A 16,523-nucleotide genomic window follows, 5' to 3' on the forward strand; every position below is an offset into this window, starting at 1 on the left:
TAATGAGTCCCTAGAGCATGTTTCATTGCGGGAGAATGAACACATTTTTCACTTGCGGTCAGTGGGATGTGGTTAATTTGAAATCACTTAAACTATTATATCTGTCAAGCGTGGTTATTTTATTTTCAATTCACATCAGTGTTTTAGTATGCATGTCGGTTACTGGGTTAAACTGGCAGATTAATTTCCAAGCAGTCTGTTGCAATGCTCTTCTTCACTATCTTTACATGTAGGCTCTTGTTGAAACTTAATACATTCCCATTAAAATTTACTTCAGAGAAATCCACATTCAATACAAACACTCATATGATAAACAACACTCACCGTTGAGTGAAAAAGGTGGCAAGATCAGGGGACTTACAGTTTTCTCCCCCAAATACTTGTTTTTCCTCCTTGTTCCATTTTAACTTCTTTTCATATACATCATGACATGCATCTGTGGAAGAAAAAAGTTCAGTAACTAGGGTTGCTTTGACGTGCTCAGAGGGGTTTTTTTCTGCTATGTTAACTGATTGCATTGATCAAAAAAGCTGCAGGTTTCAGTTCAATGTGAGCAGATTCACAAGGGCCGTTTGGGGTTTTTCTCTCTTTTTAAAATATTGTGGTTTGAAACTTATAAATAGCCAGAATTTGAAAATGCTGAAATACTGACTTACACAGCTACTAATAACAGGGTGCTCATACAGAGAATTAGAGGAACCGCCAATGGGCTTTTTATTACAGCAATATTGTACATATTACATGAATAAATTACATTGTTGCATTATGCAGCTGCTGCATCATCAGTTTAGAGAGTAGACTGCGATCCTAAGTATTCGGGGATGCAAGCTCATTATCTCTAAACCCACTTTGGTTACAGCCACGATACAATCCCAGCTAAACAGCTTTCGCATAATGTATTGCAGATACCTTTGCATAATCAGGTACATGGCTCAGAGACGGACTGATGAGTTTAGGTGTCTAATCAAATTTACAAAAAATAGTCTCTTTCTCTGAATCAGGCAGAATCTTTCACTTGGAAAGGTTATTAGGGAAACTATATTACCCATAAAAATACAAATCTACATATGTTGTGAAACATCGCTTTTGATTTGAAAGATGCTAGTAGAAAAATATGCATTTGTATAACAACAGATCTCACTGTAAAAGAACCAACTAAATTTAAAAAAAAAGCTGTTTTTTTTCTTTATCTTCTTCTGATGATGACAACTGCCAGTGTTTGAATGCTGCCAAAGCATTCTTGAAACTCAATTGTTTTTATTCTCTGCACATTGTTCTCTCATGCCATCGAATAAAACACAAATTTTAACATCCTCCACAGCTGCAAATGTTTGCCTACGACTCATAGATTCATTTACATATCTTATATATTGATGCAAATATCTTTGGCTACGCAAGTAATACTCTGTCAGTTTTGTTCATTCTACTCAATGCCTGCTTGTTTTCATTGTTTTTTTTTTTTGTTTTTTTTTTTACTTTGCTTAAACTGTGTCTATTTTCATTGCTGTTGTTGTTCCCCTTTTCTGAAAGCACATACAGCCCCCTTGTATCTTCCACCTGGCTCATAGTGCTCATCACCTCAAGGGAAATCCTGGGCCTGCAGAAGTCTGTCAAGGTTTTACAAGTAGCTTTAAGCTGGACAATGTTTTACTACTGGTCTCTTGCCAAATGAGGCTGCTTGTTGTATTGCATTTCTACAGAAATGTAAGACATTTCATAAGTGATTTCTTGAAGAGGCTCCTAAAAGCTATTAGAATCATGGAGATAATGGTGGCTTAAGGGAGGGACAAATATGTAGTGCTATATCTTTTTATGCACACACTAAAACTAAGTGGGAAAATCACACACTTTCAGTCTAAGCAGTTTTAGAATAGAAATATTCATCCTTCAAATCCCAAATTTTCATGCTATTGCTTTCAATACTTCGAAGGGATTCTAGGCAAAGGAAGATATGAGCCTAATGTGAAGTGATACATGTGTCATAATGCACATATCAGTAATGGTGCTGTCTTGGTTTGAGAGACAGGTGTCTGCTAAGGAAGGCAGGAGCCTCTCTTGGAATGGAAAATGAAAATCCCCTCCCTCCAAATTATAATTTTGAAATTAAGGGGCTCTCAGGCAAAGATATGAGAATAGGAATAACAGTTCTTTACTAGTGTGTATAATAAAGCAAACAAACAACAACAGCTCTGGCACTGACAACAACCAGAACCACAAACCCAGTCCCAGCCTTTCAGCCATGGCACTTTCCCCTCTGCTGCAGTTCCAGGCATGACCAACAGTTCCATTAAAAGCAAAAATTCACTTTTCTTTATATGGTCTAAATTCTGCACAATTTAGATTTCCCCAAATTTAGGCTAAGACAGAATGACTCCTGCATCTCCTACACCATTCCTAAAGTGCTATCAGCTGTACTTTTTATCTGGTCAGCAACCACACATCTTTGCAGCTGAGAAGATAGAAATGAATCCTAAATAATACAACAGCATGAAGAGAAGACACCCTATGTTACTGTTAGTAGTTCACATGGTTTGGTCCACAGAGCTGGAAGTGCAGAATTCAAATTTGAATACAATGACTTGTTGCATTCTGTACTTAGGAAAATCATATAATATTATTTACATTGTTTACATTAAAAATAACTTTAATAATGTAAAAGAAGACTTTTGTTGTAAAAATATGGTCAACCAAATATTCCTGCAGAGAGACTAAGAGAGGGGAGAAATGCAAATTTGTTGATGTTGTTGACACTGCACATACATCTCTGTGGAGATGCACGTATCTGAAAACAACAAAAGTTGTTCTACATTTACAGATATGATTATCATGGACCATAACTGATTTACCTCCAAACCAAATCCACTTCAAGTGACAAAGAAAAGATCATGTCAATTTTCTCTCAGAACATACCTAGTATTTCTAGGAAAATAAAGACAAACTAAGTGGATAACCTGCTTTCTTTTGTAGAATGAAAGAGCATAGTATCTTCCCATACTAATCCTAGAAACGTTCTCTCTGTATGCTCCACTACTTTTTGGGAGGAAACATGAAAGTATTGTTGCATATAAAAGATAAAAGATAAAAGGTAGTTAAAATAGAAAAGGAACTATCCAGGTGAATGCTGCCATATTCATAAAACAGCTTTGAGATATATATGTGTGTGTGTGTAATGTACGTACATGCACAAAGGTGGACAGTGTATTCTGTAGTATGCACTACTTCAATTTTTTTATTTTTTTGGCAAAACCTTGGGTTTATTCAGCAAAATACTGTGCTGATTTCTTCAATGGTACTAGAGCAATTTCAAATAAATTTGGTCCCAAATGATGCAGTTACAAGGAGAAAGCAAGATGTTTTGTGGAGGTTTTTCATTTGTCATTACATCAAGAAATGGCTGAAGCAAGCTGGATCAGAGTCCCCTTTTGGTCAGTCATGACTTGATATGAAAAATTTTGATTGCAAGGATTGCTGTAGGCAAATGAGAACACCTTTCAGAATGGAAATGACTAGACAATCTCAACTCAACTTTCATCTCATGCAAACTGAAAAGGCAGTCAACTCAATGGTAGCTCTGATCTCTGCATGTCTCTTTAGAGGCAGTCAGTAACCAGTACTGTGAGCAGCTGTAGAAAGTGAATTTAATTTTGCTTGTGTGTGTATAAAGAAAATGTAAAGCTGATTTTTTTCAGTTCCTGAGCATAAGAAAAAGTTGGCATACACGTTGCCTGTAGTTACTGGGGCTAAAACAGTGTGTGAGGTTTTCTTCTTCCAAGCTGTAGTGAGAGATGAAGAGATCCCATATGGGCCACTAGTACAAAGAAAGCAGAGTAACAGGAAAAGAAAAAAAAATGCAGTATATAAGGGTAACAGAGGGAAATAAGATTGAAAGAACAAAACATCAACATTGTTAGTCATGAGGAACAGACAGGAGGGAGGTATTGCCTGCTGACCATGTGTACCAATGCCAGAGTTTAAAAAACACAGCATCTGTGGTATGGGATGGTGTCTCTCTAGATCTGAAAGGCAGCAGCAGATTGTTTTTATAGAAAGAAAAGGTGTCAGCAGAAAGGAAGGAGCATACACACATGGAATCATTTGCTGTAAGAAGCCATTTGAAAAACAACTGAGGAGTTGAGTGGGAGAAACATCTGTGAAACATGCAGCAGGACCACCACTAGTGCTTCAGGGAGGAGGTGGGAACAGAAGGGGATACACAAGCAGTGTTGGACATAGCATCCTGTCAGAACGACAAGGAAATGTTGTCGGTACTCTCAAGGAGATCCAACATCTTGTGAATCCATGAGGAAAAATATATGTCCTCCTTGTGAGAGACCTTGGGTGTACTTTTTGTACTTTTCAAGAGGACAAATATATGTTCATTGACCAAAGTCAATTAAAGAATATCTTAAGAAAGAAATTGCATTTTTCAGGGGACATGTTGGCAATTCTGCCTACCAGGATCAAGACTTTTCTGCTGCTTTTCCTAGGCTTGGTTCATTTGCTAGTAATCCTAAATGTGAAAGTCTTAAGGGATAGCAAATTGCCACCAGGGAAAAACAACAGTTACATAGTTTTGGGGTCAGTGAAAGCAGATATGATGTATATGAGCAAGAAGGGGGCAATTCCACACCTTTTAGATGACTGGCCTTAATTTTGCAGTCCAAACTTTTTTTTGGTTGATAGTAGAAAGAAAAGTCTTCATGATATCAAGACCATATCTGAAGTCAGTTCAGCTATTCCTCATGAAGACACCAGTCTAGATGCAAAATAACCTGCCTATAATACAAATGAAAAAGAAAACATCGATCAGAGGAAAATTTGCTTCTCTGGGTTTGAAGCCTTCTTTACACAAAGCCTTTAATGACTTTTCAGCATTGCTGAGGGAATGGTGTGGGAAAGGATATTTTGTTAGCCAGCTATTACGTAGAATTGTATGGAAAGCCCATGTGCTACCCAAAGGCCTCTCAAGTAGGTCACATAAAAGATGAGTCATAATGTAACTGATTTCTACCAGATCATCCTTCCATTTGCTCACTGCAGAAAAAACAAACTATGGAATGTGAAAGCACTTTGAAGTGACTGATGATCTTGCTGCTTATTAACCACGCTGAAGGCGACCTTAGTAAAAAGTAAATGAAGGCAAATGAGTAATAGACACTCGATGGCTCATTCCAACCACTGTAAAGACAAAGCAAGCCTTTTATTCTTCACAAAGAGATATGTCCTTATTCTGTCTCAACAGGTTAATGATAGCTCTCAAGGAAGAACAATATTGAGAGAAATACTAATTGTGTACAAAATGCATACACATTTTCATTTAGGCTTTTTTTCAAAAGAATAAGTCTTTACATTAGAAATCACAGAATATTCTGAGTTGGAAGGAACCCATAAGGACCACTAAGTCCATGTCCTAGCCCTGCACAGCATCAACCCCAAGAGTCGCAACATTTGCCTAAGAATATTGTATAATAAAAAATGCTGCCACTTATTTTCTTCCTCCACAGGTTAGTAGGGTTTATTCATTAGCTTCTTTTTAAGATAATTTATGGGAAACCCACTTTTCCTAGTGAAATAGAAAGTTTAAATAACTATCTCAATATAAGGGGGGAAAAAGCTCCAGAGGAAAAGACCGATTGTTCAGAAAGTGTCTGCCTGTAATAAGTTCCAGGTCATTTTTCTGCCATCAGTGGCTAGAAAATATTGTTTTACATTAATTACAATTAATTTGCTAGTTTTAATGAATTTTTGATTGAAGAATCTCTGACTGAAAAAAATCCTTTCTTCTTAGCACAACCTTTCTAATCACTTTTTAATTATTTTTATATTATCAAACAGCTCTTCAAAATCTGACTTTGTCTAAAAAAAACAAAGTTAACAAAAAACACAATGCAAAAAAAAATTGCAATTTCCTGTTATTACAGGTTTTTTTGTTATTTTTTACATATTGTTGGCCAATGTAGCATTGGTTATACTTCCTTTCATTGTTTTTATTGTATAGACATACATTCTGTGCATCCTTCCATACATCTAGCTTTGGAAACTGAAAACCTGCTGCCCTGGTGCTCAGTGAGCAAATCCAATTCACAGTGGGTCCTGAGGGTTTGGGAGCATCAGGCCATGGGTTGTGACTCACTGAAATCCTGATTTAGGAGAGAGGTTTGTCATCTTGCACATCTAAACCTTAATCCACAAGCCTGGCACTGCACACTGATCTTGACAGGAGCAGAGCCAGCTTGGCACTTGGCAGATTCCAAAGTTCTGCCTCCTGGAGATTAGATGGCTTGGCACAGTGAGAACACGGAGGTCAAACTACGATGTTTGCCAAACGAAAAAGAACCTCTCATTTTCCAACTCTATTGCTGCTCCCTGGATAAGCATTTTTGGCCTTTTGCCTTGGTTTGAAGGCAAGACTTGTTAGGATTTAGCCTGAGGGACCTGGTTTACTGTTGAAGGTCAAGCTAGATTTTGACTGTTGTGAAGCCCTGATATGGTAAGGTCATATGCTTTCTCGTTAGGGCTGATCTCTCAAGGCTCTGAGGAACTCCTGGGATGTCATCAAGAATGGAAATTATTGCACACCTTGCTGAAGCCAATTCCTGATGGCCTTTATGTTCCAATTTTGCAAAATATAGACAATTTTGCCTGAGACTGCAGCAGAACAGAACATAGTATTTTCATTTCATATAGGATTTCAGAATATGAACACTTGGATTTTTTCCCAGCAGTATACTTTGTCTCAACTACTACTCATTATATGTATATTTAATCATCATGTATATTTTTAAACCAGAAACACTTAGACTCTAAAAATGCTGAAACCAGATATATTTTAAAGCATTTCATTCTCAATGAAACAGCAGATTCTCAAGAAACACAATCCTATTATCATTTTTCTTACAACTTTTCTTTGTCATGCATCAGTGGCTGTTTATTGTTTAGTTTTGCTGGAGCTAACATCACTATAGCAAGGGTGCTTTTCTACTCTGAAAACTCTCTCTGACTTCTGGTTACTCAGTGGCACAACCAGCACTGGACATATTCCCCAGCACCTGACACCCTGAAAAAAATTACACTTTTGCCTACCAACTTTTGTGGGTCTGCACAGAGCCAAGGCTTCAGTAGCAGCACAGGAATCCTCTTTCACAGTTTGCTGGCTCACACAGCTGTGATTTGGGTATTGCTGCAGTGTGATTTAACTTTTATCCCCTCCTCAAGTCAGGCTGTCAAGGGGAGCACCATTTCAAATGCCTCTGAATTCACAGGGCTCACCCTGTGCCAGAGCCTTCCTCCCTCTTTGTGGTGTCTTGTATGAAAACAGAATTTCTCAGAAACAGCCAGCTGTTTTGAAGCAAAGTGTAACAAAAGAAACTCGAGCTCACCTGTTTTGTTGCAGCAGACTGTGCAACAGAGTGAAAGTTTTACCTGCAATCACACCCACGATTCCTCCAGAGCTCCAATACCACATTTGTCATCCCCATACTACATATCAGCTGCTCAGTTTTTCATCGCTGTGGTAGTGCACTGGGATTAATAATACAGTTGCTCTTGCAGAAGAATCTTACAGAATCCTTCTTTGCTCAAACATTAGTGCAAGCAGCCTTCTGATTGCAAAGGTAAAATTTCTTTTTTTAATTAAATCAGACCAAATTGGCTTTTGAGCAGCAGTGAAGACTTTTTGTTTCATTTCTCAAGTTTTGAAACATGTTTTCTAAAGTTTTGATTGAGGATATCTTGACTTCTATATGGTTCTCTCTTTAACAGACTGAGCACCAAGGAGCTTCCGTCACTACAAAGAAAACATTCCCAATCCCCTTCTCTACTGTCAAACCCTGTAAAAACAGAACGAGTCAGCAATCTAAGGATGCTGCCTGAAAAACTCCTAAACAAAGGTTTAGTTCCTGGAGTTTAACATGACAAATTGTACGCATAAAATCTCTCATAGATGTAATTATGTGATGTCAGAGCAGGAGAATTTTTTCTCTCAATTTTTAAATAATGTCCAATACTATCAATACCAATACTGAGTAAATTCACTTCTGTAAAAATTGAGTGAATTCAAGTAAGTAAATTTACTTCCGTAAAAATTATGCTTACTGGAAATCCTTGTGATTTTTATTGCCTTTGCTCAGTATCACTTTGCAGTGTCATTAAGGATTCTTGACATTTCAGAATTCAAACATTCAATTTTTCCATTTTACTAAATTTTTAATCTCTTTCAAAATTATTTCATTCTAGCCTATTGTGTCTTTTATATTTGCTAGCATCAAACCTGAAAAAATACCATTCCCATTATTGCAAGAATAAAAAACTTGCAAAAAATAGTCTACCCAAAATGTTGTTTTGACAAAATATAATACCAGGAAAAGTACAGGAAAGACCAATATACTTCATTGCATCTTTGAGAAAATGTAATTTGCGTAGAGAAAAGTAGCTACAATAGAAATCAGGCAATAAAAGCATAGAAATAATGTCTAAATAAGCATATCTGGATAGGGCTTTGCTCTCCTTTTGTAGCAGGATATGGAACAGCAACACAGAAAAAGCAGCCAAAACAGTAAAGGAACCAAGGACCTCAGTTATTAAAAAGGGCTAGACAATTACTATCTGCTTATATCTTTTAAGGTAAAGATTAAAAGCCAAAGAGGGGCCTCAGAAGGCTGTGAGGCTCACTGGAATCAATGGGAAAATGCATGCACATCTGAGGGCAGGGCTTGGCCTGAGCAAGGGAACCTCACTGAGAGAAATTGTTCTGCAAAGGCATCAGAAAGGATCAAAGCTCTTGCACTCCTTGAGTTCGTGTCAGCCACAGAAAGAGAGCAGAAAGGAAAGACAAGGATGGTCCAAGAACAAGAGGAATTGAGGTGAAATGTCTTTGTACATACTATCATTGCAGAAATAAATTATGGAGAAGGGGGAAAAATACAGTTAATATAATGTCTTGTAAAGGGAGAGAGCAACTTTCAGAGCAAAAAGTTCATTTTGGAATGTAGAGCTGCAAATGCAGAGGATGGGGCAGAATGAGCAAGGCATCCCATCCTCCTTCTGCCAAAAACAAACAATCCCTCTTTCTTGTGTCATCAGCATTTAATCAGGTATTAAACATAACTCAAAGCAATTTCTGTGTTTCCTCCAGATCAGGAAGGACATACTCTGTGAGAATTCAGCATTTCCCTAAACCAGCAGTGCACTGTGCAGGACTCAAGCTCCCCAAATGAGATTTAAAGGCGGAGAGACCTTTAAAATGCTGCGGTGGCCGTCGGGCGAACGCGGCGGCTGCGGGACCGATGCAGCCACCGAGGCTCTAAGCTGACATCAAAGGGGAAAAAAATCAGCTGAAATGACAGCAGCAGCTGCAGCATCCGCCTCTAAATTAGGCTGTGTTTCAAAGTCTGGACTCAACTGCTAAGCAGTATAAAGACCCAGGAGGAAGGCTGCCCAAGAAAAAGAGTTAGATTTCTAACCTAGCACATCAAAGTAACACATGCTTAGAAGAGCAATAAATGCATATGGCACACATTCACATGCTGCCTAATTGCAGTGGGCTCGTGAAGCCAAGACAAACCTTCAGCTGATTCCTACTTTTAGAGAGGATTTGAGTCCTTTTTGAATGCAGAAAGCTGACACAAATTGGTAGCAGATTAGAGTCTGGCATTGTGATAATGCATCCCATAATTTCAAAAGATGGCCATTTTTCATATCATAAGACACCTTCAAAATACTGAGCTCCTTATTAGATAATTTATACATACACCAGATTACAGAATATCCACAACATAACAAATTAAGAAAACCTTTCTCTCAAAATTCAGAAATAGATTAGAAAACCACCAATTTCACTATTAATTTACTTGCACATAAATTTAATAATGCAACTGGGAAGATTGAGAAATACATTTTTAAATGATATACAGTGCTGAACGTTTTAGCACCAAAAGTCCTTGATTTGGGAAAAATGATGCATATTTTGGTATGCATTTTTATTTTAGTTTAGTCTGTAAATCTAAGGAAAATATTTGCAATGTTATTGATGATGTGCAGATTTAGAAGTAACAGGAAATATGACTGAATGCTTGGATACTTTGTTATATACACCAATCATGCTGACTACAAAAAACTGCACATTTTTGTAGTTGTAACAATATGATTTGATCTCTTTTTGCATTTCCTGCAAGGTAGCAGAAGGAAGTCAGTCATTCACTTGATATGTTTATGAAAATTCCTTTGATATTGTAGCACAATGGTGGATTTTGTGAACAAATTCAAACTTAAACCTTCCTCACTTGTTTTTAAGAAACTGTAAATAAGTATTTAATATAAGCACAAATAACAAACATAAAAACCATGAAATATACCTAATTGTCTACCATATAATTCTCTCCAAACCTCTGAATCTTGCTTTTATAGCTTTTAATTAATACACATTTCTGAAGAGTTAAAGTTGCAAGAAAGAACAACCATCTACATTGTAATCTCTTTACTTGTTCATTAAGAAAAACAAACCCACCAGAAATTATTTAATAACCCTGACACAGTGTCTTTTATGCTTATAGACTTCTACCAGCTTAAATGAATCTGTTTGAGGACATCCACATCAAATACAGTAAATAGAGAATTTGAGAAAGCAGAAGGACAAATGTCTAGACATATCTTGTACTTATAGGATGCGTTACCTCACTTAAGAGTCAAGTGACAAAATATATCTGTTGAAATTATTCATATTGAAATAAAAATTACTCAGAAGCCAACACTCACACACCTTGAGAAAGGAAAGGAATATAAAGCAAATTAAGGCCAGGTTCTTACTTTAAATTTTCCAGATTTTGTCATTTGTGCAGTAGATATAAAGCCATGCTGTAAAATGAAGTAAACTTGGACTGTCTGCAGCCTCTGGATGTCATGCAGAGGAGCCTGGAGAGGTGCAGTGGGCACCACAGGTTTGGTGCACAGGGAATCTGAAAGCACAGAAATCAACACAGCCCCTCTTAAATTAACTCATCCTGACTACTTGAGGGCATTCACCTGTTTCAGCAATTACACCCAACCCAGAAACAGTGTGGTTTGCTACTGCTTAGATCACTTCTTGTTCTTTGTTTTGGTTCACTTTGATAAAACTTATTTAATGCTACTGTTTGTGAGCATTTAGGAGGATGGATATTAAAAACCCAACAATTGTGTCTCAGAAAGGATTGGAAACTTGCAGTGCAGACACATTGAACACTCAGAGAACAACACAAGAGCAAATAGTTATGTGGTGGCCAAAACAGACAACTTTCCTGGTGTGGAAATTACAAAGGATAAAGTTTTTATACTGTGGGAAATGGAAGACCATAAAAGGCCAAACACAGCAAAACCCCTTTTATAAATAAAACACAAAAATACTGGATCTGTAGTATGTACTGATAAAGGAAATATTTCTGAAGTTATACCATAATGCTAAATGTGTTATTTGTGTCAGGCTTTTCTGACACAGAATATTGATATTTTGAATGGGAAGATTTTTAATGTAGTTTGGTAGAGTTGTAAAAATGACTGTGTTTCTCAGTGAACCTTTTCCAGCAGCCTGAAGAGTATCCAAACACAATTGGCATAATTTTCTAAAGGTAGCCTTACTTCTATGCTATTTATATTTTATTCTAGACTATTTCTAATTTAAATTCTGGAAAGAGGGCAGCTGAAGAAGTAAAACCATTGTTTTCTATTTTTCTAACAAAAGTTCACCTTACCTTCCCAATCTGCTTCAGGGATTCTCTTGAAATCTCAGAGTTTGGAAAGAGATCCTCTGCAGCCTTAGCAGTTTCCCTCTACTTCCACCTATGTTATTAACTTTCCCATACCAACCCCAAATGAGCTTAAATATAGACTCCTCTACATCTAATGAGCCATAATTAGCTCATCAGCTTCTGACAAGCCTAAATAGACTTGTTAGGGAATGACAAGTCTAGTCTATCTCACACTGGAATGGGTGTCATCCCTCCCACTCAACCTCCAAGGCAGCAAACAAATCTCTTAGCAGCTCTTTGCAGGGTTTCCAGTCTCCTCCAGGACCCCAAAAGAGGCAGCCTTTTCCAGTTTGCAGAGATTAACACAAAAGTGACCTGGAGAAGAAGGAGAATGTAGAATTTATTGGTGTGATGTGTTACCTTCTCACTTTCTGCCCGTCTAGATAAAGAAGGGACTGTGGTGTTGGAGGGAACAATCTTAGACGTATTTCTTTAGGCTGATTCCACAGTTGCCAGAGCCAAAATTAGTTCCTCAGCTTCTGATGAATCATGCTGATGGTACTTATTTAAAATGTTAATAACTCTTAAAATAATAGAAGTCTGATCTTATCTTTATTTCTCTGCACTTCAGCTCAACTAGAAGAATCCAGAGAGCAAAAATCTATTCTGTTTATTCCAGATTGTTTACTTATTTATTTAGCTAGGGAAAGCAAAAATGGCATGGATTAACAGTTCATTGGAGCTGCTGATATATGTCTTTCCTGTAAAGGAGAACCATCATGCCTCAAACAAAGGATCCTGCCACTTTTGGAAAGTGTCAGTTTTTCCAGGTGCATAATTCAAAATTGAAACTTTGGAACCTTCACCAATATTGCAATGTTTGAGAAATGGGCAGACCCATCATTTAAATAGCACATGCATTGCTGTTATGTTAAATTTATTTGTATACATAAGTCTTAATAGTGACCCATCTACTTCGGAGTCTATGCAATTTAGGTGCTTGTCTGTCTAGATTCTATTTCAGGATCTGGTTTCTAAAGAAAGACACTACCTCAAAAAGCATTGCTTGGCTGGCCAGAGCCCCTCCTGAAGCACTGCAATACAGGTTCCATTCCCTCCTGTGCTGGGAGGCATCCTCAGCAACAAAGATATACTAGGTAACGTTGTTCTCCTTGCCCTGGGGGAAAAACAAACAAACAAAACAAAGAAAAAAGAAAAAAGGAAAAGAAAGAAGGAAAAAGAAAGAAGGAAAAAGGGAAAGGAAAAGGACTGAAAATTCTTTTAGAAAAATCCCACATCGCAGATTCTTCAAGAATGAGTACTTGTTTGACAAAATGAGAAGGCCACATCATCAGTAGGTTATTACAACATCTGGGATTTTCAGAAGCCACTTGAGGATCTGGGAGTTGGATACCTCTGGAAGTCTGTGTTAAATTAGCAGCTTAAGCACTATTGGTCTACTGACTTGAGTGCAGCAATGCAATTTTCAGCAGCTGAGTCAATGCTGAGTGCCACAGAAAGCCTGTAGAGAAATTTAAATTCCTGCTCTGATAATAAAATGGATCTGAAATCATGAAACTGCAATAAAATTAATATGATTCTCATATGCTGTTTTAGCAGTTATTACATCTCAGTTTCTGAAAAATATCTGTCTTTTGTTTCTTGTGCAGTGGGATTCTGCCCTAGGAGAATCTTATCACCAAGTTATAAATCTCTGAACCCAGAGAATTTCAACAGAAATATTTATTCATTCCTAACTAGTTTGAGTTTAACAGTAACCCTGTAATTAAATTGTGTTTTTTTCACTTTTCCCTTGCTGTTTGAGAGAGAATGTACTCAGCTCTTTGGTATACAATGAGAACTAAGTGAATGCTAATCTATTCTAAACTCAGTGGATTGAAGGAGAAAATAGACTGATTTTTGTAATTGTTTTCTTAAATAAGACTTTCAGAGAAAAAAAAAACCCACCTCAGAACAGTACCTTCACATCTTTATCTGAAATTTCAAATAAAAATTCTGGTTTCATTACTGAAACACAGAATAGCAAATGTTCCTGTCAGATTTTAATTGAATCACCTAATGCATGTCAAAATATTTTTTTTTATGAAGTCTTCATTTATAAAGTCAAAATTAATGAAAGAATGTGCCTTCTGCTCTCACAAACTACAAGCTGGCTATGTATGACATGTTCTGTGCTACTGTCATCCCACACTAGGCTAGCTAAATTACCACAAAGCTGAAAGTGCTCCCTTGAGGCCCCAAATAAGGTTGGCTTGCTCAAGTACTGCTTCTTTTTTTATTGTTGTTGGGTTTTTTTGAGTGAACATGAGCTAGGCAATGGGTCAGGCACGAAGAGGAAGGCACAGTTCTTGGGACATGACCCTGGTACAGGGACACAAGCACCAAAGCAATGGTGGGAAGGGGTGGGAGTGCCTTCAGCCAAATTTGGAAAGCCACATTTGACATGTTGTCTTGCCCCTGATCACGAGTTGCCCTGCAGAGCAAGACAGTCCATATGTTTTTTGGAAAAACAGGAGCACCAGAGAGGTGTAGACAGGCTGGGGTTGTGTGGGAAATGCTCAGGTTTCCTGTTCCATTTGTTCAGACCTGCACACAAAGACAGCACTTCAACCAAAGAATCACTGTTGACCAAAATGACCTGTTAGTTAGGGACGTAGTGTGATGGTCACTGGGCCCCCTAGTGTACTCTGGCCATCAGAAAATTTGTTGAATTGACATTTTTAATCCCCTCCCACACCATGACAGATCCAGGAACACACATTTCCCTTCCTCACTACAAAACCCTCTTTTAGGGCTGCCAGGACAAGATGATTGCTGTATAATTCCTGTGAATCCTTCACGCCAAACATTGTTCATTTAAAGGGTTCAGACAGACAGAATTTAAAAGTAACATGGCTCTAGTGAATGTTTTGTTTTGTTCTTGTGAGTGGAATAATAAATTACTGCTTTAAACTCCTACCTCCATATTTTAAAAGTCAGGCAATGTGACAATGAAAGTAAGAAGCATCTGATGAAGAGGTGTGGTATCTATAGAGGAAAAGCTACATTATATACAACTTTCCTACTCAACATTATACACTCTGGAAAACTGGTTAAAACTGGTACACTGAGACCAGAAAAATGCTTTCAATAACCAGGATCAGTAAGTGTATGAAAGCACAAATCTTCTGGGAATATTGGAGAAGACAGACAACACTGGCCTTTGCCCTAGTAGAAAATTAACCATTTTTTCTTGAGCAAAGTACAAGCAAAGAAAATCTTGTTCTAACACAAAAAAGCAGGAAAGAGTGCATGAACCTTCTCTGCAAAAGCCAGGGAAAACATGAGGAGCAGAAAAGCAGTCTTAGCAGGAGCCTCAGAAGCTTAGGCTCACACACAATGTTTTAGATACCCTAAGAGTGAAAGGCTCCAGGTGAGATCTTTTCCCCACTAAGGTCAAGGACAAAACACCTCCTGATTTTGTCTTCAAGATCTTGATGTTCTTCAAACTGAAGTGTTAAAAACAGAAAAATCAATATGATCAAATTTATTTACATAACCCATGTATTTGCAACATATGGGTGTTTTTTTGTATATTAAAGATGCTTCAGGAACTAGATAATGAGCCACAACATTCATTTCACAGGGCACAATGGTATCAGCTAATAATAAGGAGTCTAGAAATGAAGATTTCTGGGGGCACTGAGTTAACATAAATGTTTCTCAGGATGTCCTATTTGTAAGATTGCCTTTTCCATTTGCAAAACTTAGCAGTACAATTTAAAGACAAACAAAGATCTATTACAATACGCAAGGTTTTTGCCCTTGCTTGTGTGTTCTTTCTTTATGCAACACTAACTCCATAAGAAAAACAGTACCTTGCTATATTGAGGGAAGTAAATTTTATGACTTCCTGAGCATAACTGAGATGTCTGGATCGATGCATAAATTTAAACACTAAATTTTGTAAGTAGAGTCTTACTCTCTAAATGTACAGTATTTCTATATCTCTACAGCGTGTCTTGCACTCAAAGTTAGTAGAAGCTTTTCTGGAGTTGCAATGACACAGAATAATAAATTCAGATCAAGGGCTTGGTTAAAAAATATGTAGAAATTAGTATTTCTTTTCTCTCTCTCTCATGATAACAAAAAAGCCCAAAATGCTGCCTTAATTATCTAGAAATAATACTAATAAAGCAATGGAAATAGGTAATAATAAGGTACTCAGCTTGTTAAAACTTTAGTGTCTGTGATCATCTGGAGCAGAGTATCTCAGCTGCTCAGACCATAATGTCACCTGGTTTTCCATGATAAGATGTGCTCTGACAGACCTGGAGCCCTTCACTACTGCATGGACTATGTGGTCACTCAGCTGTCCTCACTTTTGTTTCACCTTTTCTCCCAATATCATTGTTTTATGGTAATTTCCTGATTTAAAACTAACAAATAAATAAAACTACTCAAATTCTACTCTGAAAGACTACTTCTTCACCTCAAATGTAAACTGAGACTTGAGTACAAAGAACTTTAAAGCCTTCAAAACTAATTTTTCCAAGTACAGTGAAGGTATGGAAACTATAGTGGGCTGTGGATCAAATCACATCTAATATCTTCAGTGCACAAACAGGGCTATATAGAGACATCCAGGAAGCTGTGGAAAAACCCTTTGAACATTCCACATGATAGATATTGTTTTTCTTACTCTTAATTCGCTACATCCTGTCCCTTCTGTACATCCTAAATATCCTTTCATCCTACAGGTCTCGGACTTTGTCTCCAAGCGCCCACCAAACAATCCTTGTG

At 37.4% G+C, this 16,523-nt stretch overlaps 2 long non-coding RNA genes across 2 annotated transcripts in view; both read right to left on the reverse strand.

Annotated features, from left to right (window-relative positions):
• Window positions 1-433, reverse strand: part of LOC141730063 (uncharacterized) — a 76,057-nt gene extending 75,624 nt beyond the window's left edge. Inside the window, exon 1 of the long non-coding RNA XR_012581523.1 lies at window positions 325-433. This is a non-coding gene — a long non-coding RNA (uncharacterized LOC141730063). The remainder of the gene's footprint in view (window positions 1-324) is intronic.
• Window positions 434-4,644: 4,211 nt separating this feature from the next.
• LOC141730064 (uncharacterized) lies at window positions 4,645-12,892 on the reverse strand. The gene is made up of 3 exons (XR_012581524.1): window positions 12,772-12,892; window positions 10,804-10,952; window positions 4,645-4,776 (listed from the first exon to the last, which is right to left on the reverse strand). It is a non-coding gene; the product is annotated as an uncharacterized LOC141730064 (long non-coding RNA).
• Between the last annotated feature and the right edge of the window lie 3,631 nt (window positions 12,893-16,523).

This window comes from Zonotrichia albicollis, chromosome 9 (assembly GCF_047830755.1).
Source record: "Zonotrichia albicollis isolate bZonAlb1 chromosome 9, bZonAlb1.hap1, whole genome shotgun sequence".
NCBI classification, from domain to species: Eukaryota; Metazoa; Chordata; class Aves; order Passeriformes; family Passerellidae; genus Zonotrichia; species Zonotrichia albicollis.